The sequence below is a fragment of the Haemaphysalis longicornis genome, unplaced genomic scaffold (assembly GCF_048455015.1).
Source record: "Haemaphysalis longicornis isolate Haplotype H1 unplaced genomic scaffold, Haemaphysalis longicornis Haplotype H1 scaffold_1, whole genome shotgun sequence".
Classification (NCBI taxonomy): domain Eukaryota; kingdom Metazoa; phylum Arthropoda; class Arachnida; order Ixodida; family Ixodidae; genus Haemaphysalis; species Haemaphysalis longicornis.
The window spans coordinates 143841592-143855579 of NW_027526203.1; the positions used below are offsets into that span (position 1 = coordinate 143841592).

At 48.0% G+C, this 13988-nt stretch overlaps 1 long non-coding RNA gene across 1 annotated transcript; it reads right to left on the reverse strand.

Moving 5' to 3' along the window:
• Positions 1 to 268: 268 nt before the first annotated feature.
• Positions 269 to 5498, reverse strand: LOC144166337 (uncharacterized). Its single transcript, XR_013321650.1, has 2 exons — positions 5431 to 5498; positions 269 to 419 (listed from the first exon to the last, which is right to left on the reverse strand). It is a non-coding gene; the product is annotated as an uncharacterized LOC144166337 (long non-coding RNA).
• Positions 5499 to 13988: the final 8490 nt, after the last annotated feature.

Genomic DNA, 13988 nt, shown 5'->3' on the forward strand with positions numbered 1-13988 from the left:
TATGACGGATACACGGTAAAATTTTTTGCCAACATGCTCCACCTATTGCTCACACGTAATGAAATTAAATTATCGATGTGGTTTGAGGACTATTTATTTTGCAAAAGTAGCATGCCAGTATACTCCATTTCATACATAGTGTGCAACACTGCCTAGGCTAAAGAGTGTAATAGGAAACTTTTTGCAATGAGAAAAATGCTTGAACAATGAAAAAGTCTTCATACATGTTCTCAACTTGTGTGTAACCTGACAAAAAAGTGAACAGTGGAACAGTGCTCCCAATTTTATTAATGCAACAAGTGTACATCACGCAGATGTCATACATTTCTGGGTATCACACATGTACTCCTACTGTAGACCAAAAAGAAGCCTTGGTGCTGGGCAGGGCTACGCCTGCAGACGGCCACGGCTGCTTGAACCTGCATGGAGATTAAAAGGAACATGGCAGTACATAGAAGAAATGTAGCAATTACTGGCAAGAGCTAAAACTCGCCTGCAATTATGTGCCACGCAATTTACAAAGAATGTCATGCACAATACAACTGAGGTGCGTACGGGCAATAATACAATGGAGCAGCCTTTCTTGGTCCACGTGAGCGCAGAGGTTAACACTGCAGCGAACCCACTTGTGGCTGCCAGGTGGACAATTTTGAATAGAGTGAAGGCCATTACAGGCACGCAAGGAATGCATTATTATGAGAATTTGGTGTGCATTCGATTCCTGCTACAAGCAAGGCCGGAGCACTGCAGTTGGTCGCTAGTGTTGCTTGTATAGCAACCACCTGATTTCTCACATGGCCCAGATTACTGCACGAGGTGAATATCATAGAAAGTTGCCCTACGGCTGCCATTCACACAAGAACTGCGACACTCACTGCTCAGTGAACACCCTATAGACTTCACTTGCTACCCAGCAAAAACCGGACACAGATTAAAATTTATCTGATTCATGCTCCCTTCCTTCCCCACTTCGGCTGAACAAAATCTCTTAAGTGTCTGTACAAAGGGTAACTTAACTTCGCTGCTTAATTTATCGTGCGCCTTGGATGGTCTGCCAGCATACACATTTTACCGTAAAAGGAAAATTTTCCAAGTGTATTACTTGAGCTAGAGAGGTGTAACTTCAGTTATTCATTGGTGATGGTTGTGGTTTGCGACGGGAAAAGGAAAGGAAATTCACTGGAAATATTTTCAGCTCGGCCAGGTGAGCTCCCTGCCGAGCTCAAAATATTTTCAGTGAATTTCCTTTCTTTTTCCCGTCGCAAACCACCATATAGCCTTAGCCAGCACATTTATGTAATAAGTGGATAAACATACATCTTTAAGAGAAGCCTAACCTTATGTTTCATCAAGGCTCACCATCGTGCCAGTTTGCCACATCTGAAACAAGTGGGCTCAACTTTATAGAAAAAAAAAAACCAAACAAAAGAAACAGAATTACTAGACAAAGCTTGACAAAACAATACAGACAAACCTCATTAATTCAAACTCTAAGGAGACGAAAAATTTGGTCGGTGATGATTATATAGGTTTAACGACATACGGTCAACTGAGTTGAGCCCGCTCAAGACGCTCATCGGAATGTCTGGCGAAATTGTGAGGGAAAGGGCGGCATGCACTGCTGTGGCACCATCTCTCTCACTGCCTCCCCTGCACACTTTGCAGACGCTACTACTCCGTGCGTAGGCCATCTGAACCACGTGATGTTTGTGCGGGAGGTTCAAACACCATTTGCAACAACAAGGTCGTCGGCAGTGGTGGCGCGCTGCGAGATAACAGCACAGTAGTGCACGCCGCCATGCGTTTGCTGATTACGCACTCACTCCCCAAGACACAGCAAATATGCGCCGTGACTGAGAAGGCTGCAGTTTGCACTGTGCACAAATAGGGAGTATAGTAATCATCAGTGCATTTTTAAATTCATTCAACAAGTCGTCATGCACATTTAGCGACTCAAGACAACTTTCAATGACATCGTTATGAGCCCCAAGACCTTCCGAAATTCCATTGGAACAAAGCAAATAAATGTATGAATGCACAAGCATAACTCTATTGGAGCACTGACCAAGTAGTGCAAGCGTACACTGCCGCTGGGCCTCTCTGTCGCTGACTTCTGTAGTTTCACTTGTTTCTGGGTGAGCGACATGACACAAGTCAGTGGCAAAGGGGCCTGGTGGCAGTTGCTAGGTCCTTGCACCCATAGTTACTTTTGTTGCACCCGTTACTGCACTTGCTTCATGTGGTTGCACTTCTGGTCTTCACTTGACACAAAGCAGCAGTAAAGAAACCCACAAGACACCAGGCCGAGTATTAGTACAATGGCAGCTGGGTTAAAAAAAAAGTTCCTAATAGTCTGTGTGTTGCAGTAAGAAAGCTAGTTTAACAAGACCCATGCGATACCACCACACCATGTGAGGCAATTCAAGGCCAACTGCACTCAAGTTTCAGCCCGACCAAATTTATTTTTAATGTGTAGTACACACCACCAAATCAGCTAGGACATGAGTGGTGTCCCCGTGAAACGCCTCGTTAATCAGTTGGATACGTTTAATGGGACCCTGCAACACTTACCATCGACTACTCGGTATGTATTTTAAGGTAAAGTCTATAATGCACGTGCATATCCTAGCCAGACTCCTCCACCACTGCCCAATAATTCAAAACTGCCACGATTAGGACGTAAATAGTGTAACACAGCCCTAGCTCTCCCTCTCTCACACATGCACTGACGCAGTGTTGAAAGACCGTGCTGAGCCTTTCAACACTGATAAACAAAATGCTTAATGATAGCACCTAATCGTGAACAGCAGTATGCTCCGTCTCCAGCTAAGAAAAATATTGCTTAGATATATAAGAAATTGCGCATTTAAGGCTAGTCTTAGCCTGTGAAAAAAAAAAAAAAAAAGCCCGGATAAATTTGGATTTTAACTTATAGTCTCTGTACAGATAGTTGTCGGAGGCGGTACCTCGCCATGGATTGAACAGTGTTAAGGCGTGACAAAGTGAAGTGAAACAACCACAGGAGCTGACTAATCACTGTTTATTTTGGAAGGAAATATTATTTATAGGGGAACAATGCTAGCATGGTTAACTGTGTGCGCATTGCGGCACGCGAAGAAACAGATCAAATAGGCTGTGATTGTGCGTATCTAACATAAGTTGCAGTGTCTTGCAGTTGAAGCGTGAACCTCTCCTATCTCACCAAATATGCGATTTCTCTCTCCACCGGGGCCTCGGACAGCGTGCTCATGCATATCTCACGTGCGTGCTGGCCTCTGTGCCTTTTCGAGACACAGCAGGCCTCAGATCGCAACTTTTCACATGCTGGGCAAGCATGCTGCCGGTCGCTGATGCATCGCACCGTCTGACCAATGTATGATTTTTTGCAGGGTAGTGGAACTTCGTATACGACTTCCTCGTCGCATTTGACAGAGGCTGTTGCCGGATTCTTAGTACAGCTCTTGCGCACTTTCTCTAGGTTAACTCTTCTGCACAGCCCCCTCAGCTTGTTGGTCGACGAGAAAAGCAGATGTACGAGATGACTTCTCCCCTTGTGCCCTTCTGGCGGGATTTTCTTTGGAGCTGTATACAGTCAAACGCCACTACAATGAACGCTTTTACTATGAAATAGCCTGTACAACGAAGCATGCCACATGGCCTGGCCAGATTCTTATGTATTGCGAAGACCCCTACAGCAAATTTGCCTGTTTAACAAAAAAAATTAATGCATTCCCAATTGCTGAATTGTGGTTTGATAACGGATACCGCATGTACCATGTGTGCAGCTGCACACATGGTAGCGTGCAGCTGATAGGTGTGCCGTGAGTCATCCAGTTCAGCCAGGTAGCTGTAGGAATCGATAAACACGTACAGTGCGTGCTGCATCGTAGCATCGGTTGTGATGGCTGACAAAAACGTCTCAGTGGAAGACCAGGCCCTGGTTTTCTCTGACCTGACAACTGACCACATCGTGGAGGCCATCATAGAGAAAAGGGACGCCACAAATGACCAGGCGAGCAGTGACGAATAGCTTGCAGAGGAGCTAAGCGTAATGACAACCGCGAAGCGGTAGAGGCGGTTGATGTGCTGCAGATGTAGATCTCGTCACTCCCTGAACTCCGCCGCAGCACACCGTACACTTCAACAGCAGCAGGTCGGTGGTGGGTTCGCATTCAGTACGTCTTACTACTGTGGACAAGAAAATTGTTGACTTTTTTCGCCTACTGCAGTTTAATTCTGACGGCTATTTCTCTCAGTATGCTTATCTGCTTTATTGGGTCAATGAAATGCGTGACGTATAAAATGAAGTGACGTGTAACGAACAAGTATCGCAGTCCCACACGCTTTGTTATACGGGCGCTTGACTGTAGTGCATATCGGCCAGGAGCCTATTGGCTTGCTGTGCAGTAGCTGATCTGGTAACCCAGCAGAGCGGAGATGCTAGATTTGAGCCCCAAAACTGGATTGATTGATTGATTGTGGGGTTTAACGCGCCGACGCAACGCAGGCGATGAGGCGCGCCGTAGTGGAGGGCTCCGGATTAATTTTGACCACCTGGGGATCTTTATCGTGCGCCGAAATCTCGTACACACGGGCGTTTTTGCTTTTCGCCTCCATCAGAAAAGCGGCCGCCGCGGCCGGGAATCGAACCCGCGACCCAAAACTGGATTGCACTGAGTGCTTGCAGGACGTGAAGAGGGATGGCTATTGCCTTCTAAATCCAGCGTCTTTGCTCCGCTGGGTATCCAGATCAGCTGCTGCACAGCATAGCCAGCAAGCTCCTTAGCGGCATGCACTCTTGGCCCCGCTAAGCAGAGAATTCGCATATTTGGCGAGATAGGAGCGGTTCACGTTTTACCTGCAAGGCGCTGCAACTCATGTTAGATACGCACTATCACAGCCTATTTGATCTGTTTCTTCGCGTGCTGCAATGCGCACACAGATAACCATGATTGCTTTTACCACTATAAATAATATTTACTACCAAAATAAACAGTGGTTAATCAGCTCCCGTGGTTGTTTCGCTTCACTTTGCTCCGTCTTAGTGCTGTTCAATCCGTGCAACGAACCAACTAGCCCAGCTACAAACACTCCTGCAGTACCTGAGACAAGCGGACACTTGTTCGCAACCGTTGTTCGCAACCGATGCAGAAGAATTTGCATTGCCACCAGCGTACGCGATATCGTGCGAGGCCTCTTGTAAGGCACATAGATGGTAGAGGGGCAGATATACGCATTAGCGATAAGTTCGAAACCACGGGTCCGAACTAGTAGGCCCGTCCTTTGTCTGAATTTTCGCGCTCTACTGTGGCGGATCTGAGGAGCATAGGACAAAAGAATGGGAATTGTATAATTTTACACATTGCACAAGGTCAAGCGGTAAGGTATCGCAGCAAAACAAGCGATTGAACAATGAACAGAACCACTTACCACTGTAGAAAGAACGTTGAACGACGCGGGAAACGTTACGCAGGTACGTGGCCAAATGGCATGACAACAACGCTAGCCACACTAGAGTGTACTAGAAGTTTTAGAGTGGCCCGACCGGCCGCGCGGAGAGGTGCTCGTTTCGCGCAGAAAATAGCGGCGGCGCTGTAGTCAACGACCATTGAAAGCGAAAGCGGCGGCTGGCCGCGCGCACGGCCGCGTGGCCGGCCGGGCCAGGAAACGCTTTAGGCACGGAGCGCTGGAAATTTGTTCTGCGGGTCGTCCAATTGCTGAAATGTACTGTAGGTACAGTGGAATGTGGGTAACGAAATGAAAAATAAACGCTGCAGCTCATTTTGCGTTAGTTTTGACTTTCTCGCTCGACGACAAGGAAAATTACGGATTTTCATTCGGTGCAGCATTGGTAACGGATTGTAAATAAAGTAATTGCAGCGACATTTTCGATATTCAAATTTCCCATAAAAAGTGTTTTGCGTTGAATTGCGTAATATGAACCAGTTCATGATTGCTTTATGATTGTGTCCTTATTGTGCTGCCTGACGGACATGACACGAAAAAAGTATGAGGACTGGGATGATAGCTTCTCAGAAGAATTTCTTAGGTATTGTCTTGCAATTTACGCTCAGACTGCAGTTATGTGGGTTAATATCATAAGTTGCGTTTGTTTTTATTACGTGAGTGGTTATTATAGTAGTATTTAAGCAGTGGCCCGCTTGGTATAATTACGGGTCACCGTGGTGGCCGAACAAAAAATGACACGCGCAAGCGAGATATCTTTTTAACTAAAAAGAGGATAGCCCAGTGGTTAGCTCAGCTGTACCAATGACCATCTTTCATAGATCTATTCCCGCAAAGTTCTATTAATCGCACCACCTTTCACCTGATTCGATCAAGAAAGGAGTTGAATCAAATCAACACAAATTTAATTCACAAGTATGCTGAGGGTACAGTTACACGCACATAAAAGAAATGCAAAACATAGATCAGAAAATATATTGACCGGGACAAATGAAATATAACACGTCTACTATAGAGGTAAAGGTTCAAGAACGCTAACATGGAGGTTCAAATAAACAGAACTGGAACAAATAAACATTTTGTTTTCATTTTCAATAGCCCAGCAAATGAAATGTAACGCGGGAAATCATGCACAATGTCTACACATGTAAAGGTTTAGGAGTAACGCTAACATGGAGATTTGAATTGAGATTTTTGGCCAACGCATTTTCATAACTCGCCCTCGATCATTAGCAACGGCTGAGTTAAAAGTGCTCCCACCTTCGCATATAATCACGGAACTTTTAAACATTTTATGTAGAAATGAATCCGTGTCACAATGTATACAGAACCAAACCAAATTTGCTGTCAAGGTCTCACGTGCCGGTCGCAACCAACGCCGTTAAGGTGTTTGTTGTGAATAAGGGCTGCAGCACATCCATAACGCTGTCATGGGGGAGCTCCTTGTCGCTGAAGCAACTGGTAAAAACGTCCTAGAGATCGCTATTAAACTTTAAAAAATGTGCGGAAGTATTCACAAGTACCACCAAGTTACAAGAGGTAGTAAACACAGCGGCATCGTCCCCTGGCATGTAGGATTGGTCCTGCAGACTTGGCACTTCGTTTTCAGTGCACACTTCCTTACCAAGTGCCTGCATGCGACATAGCAGGTTAATAAAATAAGAAAGCCCACTAACAACAGTACAAGCATCAACGGTAGGGGTATCCCAGAATATAGTTTTTGGTATTTTCGTTCCAAGTAGAAACGTAAAAAAAAAACAGTAAACTTTTTGCAGCATAGAATGTGCGCCCCGCCGCTTTTGCTTCATGTGCGCCCCGCCGCTTTTGAAGGGAAGAACATTCCTGGTGCCTGTCCGTCAAATTAATCCTTCTTTAACTCCAACTCTGCTATATCTCAAAATATCTTCTCGAAACTTTTTCTCGCCGTGTGTTTACCTCCCATAGGCGCTACCGTGTGTTTACCTCCCATTGCCCGCTTTATTCTCAAACGTTTTTTCGGAGGACCAGGGATGTCTCGAAATACTGGCAGAGAGGACACAAGGCAAAGTCCGCTGCAGGCAGCTGATAAGGTCCCCGTTCGAATGATTACTCCCACTACTCACCGAACGCGATCGTGAAGTGCAAGTTTACGCGGACTACGCGCCCCCGTTACCGGAATTGATGCTGTCTGGCGCGTACAGCATTAAGGTAGCTGTGGACGACGCAACTGATCACGCGGACGAGGAGGAGCCTCCAGAAGTGCATACAACGGCAGAAACAACATACATGCTGCGTCTGCTTTGTAACAAGGTAGAATGTAGCGGTGGCGTCCACCAATTCATGCGACGCGCTGAGAATTCTCGGGTAGGCTTTTCTGGGATGCAGATGCGAACGCGAAACAGCCGAGTGCATCACAGTTGTTTCTTCTGCAATAAAAAAAGTTTCTTTTTCCTGCGAATTATTTTGCCTTTATTACGAAATCTCCCCTTTGCAATAGTGCTTTTGTTAGCAGCACTAGCTGTTATTTCAGGGACCTGGCTACAAATTTTCTGCATTTGACTTAACTCGAAACTCCGCGCTTATCTGAAAATTTTCAGCAAATTTTACGACTTTGAGTTAACGAGAGATTACTGTATATCAACAATTAACGTTTTCAGAAAACGCATAAAAATGAGAAATTATCGTTGGGGGGGGGGGGGGGAGGGGGAGGTCGGTAATTTTATGGCGGGTCGTACTAGTTTAAAGTTTGCTCAAGCGGAGTCCTAACGTTTCTGCGTCTACTTTGTAGATCAGCTGACCAAAGGCGCAGGTTCGATTCCCGGCCACGGCAGCTGTTTTTGTAATGGAGGATAAAAGCGAAAAACGCCCGTGTCTTCCAGCTTTCGGCGCACGTTAAAAATCCCCAGGTGGTCAAAATTAATCCGGAGCCCTCCAGTACTGCTTGCCTCATCACCTGTGTAGCGCAGGCGTGTTAAACCTTATAATCCAAAATAAATCAGCTTCGCAAGCGCAAAACACCGCAGCGAGAACGCAAATATTGCCGCGCGGAGGCTGGGAGCTAGTGCCGGGGAGCGCCGGCTGTTCAGTTGTTGACGACAGCAGCGCCGCCGCTATACCGGTTTTATTTTCTGCGCGGAAGTCGACCCGGCGGAGCAATGGGAGAGGCCGCCGCTCGGGCCACTCTAAAACTTCTAGTACACTCTAGCCACACCGCCACACGGCTACATCACAGAAAAGAAATAATTGTATAAAACATAGCAAGCAAGCGTTCCTAAAATTAAGCTTCATTTAAAATATTTATGTTTGGCAAATTTGTAGAACATTTTAATGCAAAAACACAGCCGGATGCGGATGTGACGCATGGGTGAGAATAACGCTTTTGGCCGAAAAGCGTTATATCCACCGGGTGGTAGCAGACACTTGCCAATTGGAACGCACCCTCTCTCGAGTCGCGCGAGGGGCATTGGATTTGATTGGATTGGCTTGGATTGGATTGGATTAAAGTGGATTGTGTTGCATCATAGCCGCGGCAGACGCACTGGCGCCGGCGCGTCCCCTCACCGTTATGCGCGCTATAAAACGCTGTGCCTGCGCCGCTCCGCTCCATCGTTCCAGCGCCGTTCCTCCGCTGTCCAACGCTGCAACGTGAACCCCCTATGCGTCGCGTACCTACACAGGGGTTCCCGCGAGGGGAGGTGGGAGTTTTTTTCTTTGATATCAACGTACACGCCAGGTGCGCGTCAACACAAATGAGAAGTACTCGGAACAGTCACCTGTGGGATTTGTAGTGGATGCTACCCAACTCGCGTCCCTCACGGCAGCGGTACAGTGAACTACTGTAGCAACAGCGTAGTACTTTTGGGTCGGCACGTACGTAACACACGTTCTCAATTCTGTAGGGTGGAAAATCAGAGCCCTTCCGTCCTATGAGGAGGGAAGTCCAGCGAAGTATGGCTCTCTGGTGGGATTTTCTGTGTTGGGGTGTAGCTATATCGGGCCCGGGATTTGCCATGGGGCTCCTGCGCTGCCCAGAAACCGGCTTCCGGGCAGTACTTCCGGGTAGTACTTCCGGGTAGTACAAAGCTGCGGGGATCCCATAGGATCCCGTGTTGACAGAAGCAAAATGAGCTCGATACTCCCGATTGTTTTGCGACAGGGTCTCCAGCTGATCCCCGACGCGTCCGATCTCTTCCGGTGATCAACTTGGCATTAGGGAAAAAAGCTCTGCAGCGCTAAATACGTTTACAGCGTCGACGAAAGTGCTGGGACGGTGACGGCGCTCTGCCACTTGCACGTTCAACGATCGATCGTCGTATGAAGTGAAAGCTTCTTGTTTAAACTAATACACTTGGTGACGAGGACTTTTCATCAACAGCCGATCAAAAAAGAAGAGGTACGCAATCAGCGATGATCTCGCGTAAAAGCCAACGAGTCTGGCGGATCCCAGGCTCATCTGCTGCGGTGCGCCGCACTTTTGCGCACCTGCGCATGCACTTATGCGTGTAATTTAATTAAACAACGCTGGTCTGAGTCGCCGTTACGAATACATGGTGCAGCGCTAGCACGTGGCTCAGTGACAAAATGCAGCGAGCATCTGTTTTGTGATTCCGAAAGTAGTTGCCGTAAAACAAGTGTCAGAACTGAGTGACCGGTTATGTTTCCTTGTTTGCTCTCACTTTATTTAATTACGCTCTTGCATCATATATTCCCAGTTCGCGTTTAATAGACAAGAACAGGGGTGGGCAACGTGTTGTGGTGTAACGCCCAGTTGCATGAAGCCAACACGGCGGAGGGCTGCATGGCAAATAGGGTGGGAGGGGCTTTGAAGGCAAAGAGAAAAAAGTCAGCGAATTGCCAGTAATAGTTGACAATAATCTGGCGAAGTGTGAAGATGGGGGACAACAATGGAACTGGAAGCGACTAATCTTCTGTACTTGTCTCGCCGTCTAACCCCATATGAGGACAAAACTGGCGTGTCGGCGTTCAGATTGTTAGCGGCGACCCCAGCACTAGAAGATAACCAGCGGAGTCAGTGAAGATATTATGTAAATATTTGGGCCATGCACAGCGTATGCGGCTGTGTTATGTTATGTAGATATAAAAGTACACATATCGGCAGGCACAGGGCGTGTGATTTGGCGCTTGTTTTGCTTCCTCTAATTTGTTTATTTGACGCTATTGCCTCCCCTACTCGCTAGTATATATGTACCCTGCCCTTCGTAAACCATGCGGCGTAAAACAATCATTTAGTTGGCGAAAATACAAGACAAAATTTCCACTCGTTTTCAAGGCGGTGCCAGGCCAGTAGGGTCAGCTAAGTCGGCTGCGCAATTCTTGCGTTCGCTTGCATGCTCCCGCTGAAGCAACCTTTTGCAGTTACCTCAGACTATAGGATGAACAGCGTGCTGTGTTTATGCTACTTGTGAGCATTCCTTTGTCGACCGCACGCAATAAGAAAGAACGATAATTATCGCCAGGAAGTTAGGGCACCCGACCTGGCGATACTGTCCCACGCCGCGACGATCACGACAGCTCGCTCAAAAGAAAGCCGATAAATCGACTTGTTGTAGCGGATATTACTTTGTTTAACCTCTGCAACTACTTTGTGGGCTGTTTTATTCAGTATGCAGTCATTTAAACGTGCCACAACGCAATTAAACTAAGTGCAACCAACTTTCTCTCTGGCTTGTAATTGAAAACACATGGAGGGCGGCGAGGGTCCTGTGCTTTTGTCATGGCTTTTGTACTACCCAGAGGCATCGGACACGAGGGGGCGCTGCATGTCGCCAAACTCCAAACTTCAAACTTGAGGCAGTGCAGGGAGACATGGGATGGGCATCCTTCGAAGTGAGAGAAGGACAGAGCAAAATATGTTTTGAAGAACTACTTAGAAATATTGATGACCAGAGATGGGCGGCCAAAGTGTTACGGTATCTTTACATGAAAAGCGTGGACACACTGTGGAGGAAAAGAACCAGAAGGCTCAGTACGAAGTATATGAAACCTGGAAGTGAACCTGGAAGACAATAAAAAATGGAGTGAAAGAAACAGAGACAACGACCTGGAAAAAGAGGATGGATGCGAAGAAGTCCTTAGATATCTACAGGATCGGGAATCAGGAGATCACAATGGAAAATTTATTCGATAATACCAAAGGGAGTGCATTGCTTTTTGAAGCCCGGGCGGGTTGCTTGCGGACAAAAACGCTTATCCGCGAGCCGGTACAGGAAAAACTATGCGCAGGCTGCGGAAAGGAGCCAGAAACCGTGCGACATATTGTAACGGAGTGCAAAAGTATCCGTCCAGTCCTCAGTGAGGGAGCCATCCAGCTTCCGGAGGCCCTTGGCTTTAAAGGATCCATGAAGAGAAAACAAAGTTTGTTTTTTACGAAAGATTAGGTGTTTCATAGTACCCCAAGCGCTTTCCCGGAAGCAAATTATGCTTTATTCACTGAGAAATAAGGCAATTTAAGCCAAAATTTTAAATCTCCCGCTAAAATTGCACATTTTGTCACGTGAACAATGGCGTCACATGAGCCGGTCCATGAAACAGATACTTAGTATGTCGACTCCATATAGCACCCACACGCGGGAGTCGACCGAGACGGCGGCCATTTTAAAAATACTAGTAAAACCTAGTGCACCCGCAGCCCTAGTCATGGAATCGCCTGATCCGGAGAACAAAACTCTCGCCGAGGAGCTCGGGCTTGCATTTAACAACCTCACACCACTTGAACGCTCAATGCTTCCAAGTGCACGAGCGGCAAGAGTTGTGGGATACGCGGTGGACGGGAAAGCGACCATTCCGCGATAGCCACAACAGACGAACGCCCAGCCGTCGGTACCGCTGCCTTGTCAGCCCCGTCGCGACGGACGAATACAGACTGGTACGTATGTGCCGTATTTTCAATTTCAGTAGCAGTATCGCTTATGCCAGTTGGCCGGTGTCGTGTATGGAAAGCCGTTCGCTCGAGCTCTCTGCTCCGACCAGAAAGATTCGAGCGTCAATGCGCGGTGTGTACGGCAATTTTTTCCCCCAAGGTCAGAGCGCTTTGACGAAGTCGGCGACGAGCGCCAGCATGTCCGGGTCCCTGCCGTAATCACTTCCTCGGAAATGAAGCGAGCACACTCGTACTTCCTTTAGCTCTCTTTCTCCTCCGTTTGCAAAGTTCACAAAACGTAGCCACTTGCTTCGCCGAGGTTCGTCGTTGGGCAGCACATGAAAGGAGATCTCACCGGCGGGGATTCCCCGAGCGACAAAAACAGCGCGCTGGAGTGCGCGGTCGAAGGACTTGGGCTTTCAAGTTGGGCACCTTGCACAGTCCAGCCCAGAACTGTTTCCACGGCTGTTAGCGAGGAAGAAATCCGAGAAATTCGTCCCGTGGCCACCTTCCAATATGCGTCCGACCCGATCAGCACGCTTATCTGATGCTCCTGAAACGTGGCCGAAAGCCGCGGGCATCAGCCGCAACTTGACACTTAGCGGCCATCGAAGTGAGAATCTCTTCGCTGACGGGCGGGTTTGTGACGTTACAGATATTGGGGACTTCTAGGGCCTCGATTGTGATGCGCTGGCCATCGTGCTGACTTTTAAGTGCGAATGCACTTCTTAAGCGACCCTGAATCACGCGTCCACCGCCGTCCGTCCGTCCGCACCACATACCCACTTAGGGCGATTGGCCAAGACGAGTTCCTAATTTCTTTAGCACATACCCACTTAGGGCGATTGGCCAAGAAGAATTCTTTCGCATCACCCGTGCATTCCCACTTCCCCATCGACGACTGCTGCTTCGCCAGGAGCGGAAGTCGGGGCGAGTACTGCGGCGTCTACCTCGTCGGTCACGTCTACGCGAACCTCGTGTCGCACGCCGTGTCCACCTCGCCGGTTAGGGACGAGTCGCCGTACAGTGCCGTCTACACCGACGCGTACTCGGGCGACGGAATCGTGGTCGTCACCCTCTACCTCGCGCTAAACATCTCGCGCGACGACGTCGTCGAATACGTGGACGCGGCGATGGAGAGTGTGGCCAGGCGCGTAAAGCCCTCGGGCCCGGTCGTGGTTGTTGGGGACTTTAACGTGGACGTGCGAAAGGGCGGCGAGTGGTTGATGGAATACATGCTCGCCAACCACTCCATGACGTGCCTACCGCTAGAGGCTCCCACCACCATCAACGGCAGCTACATCGACCTGGCCTTTGCGAGGAACTGTCTGATACGCGCGGTCTTGCAACAACTCTTGACCGTACATTTCATTGACCACAAGGCGGTCTAATGACCGTCAACTACAACGACAACACCAACAAGTGCTGAATAAAGAATACTGTCGTTTCACTTTACTTGCGTGTGTGTGTGATCTCCTCGAACATACACTTTAATTCACCAAGATTTCCAGAGAACGACTAACGGGGTGTGTGAATCCCCACTTGATCACGCGGGGGTGTTAAATGCAACTAACGGGCGAATGCCAACACAGTTGAACATAACTCCCCCTCATAGCATCACCCGTGCATTCGCACTTCCCCATGCTCCCCTTCGGGGAAATGC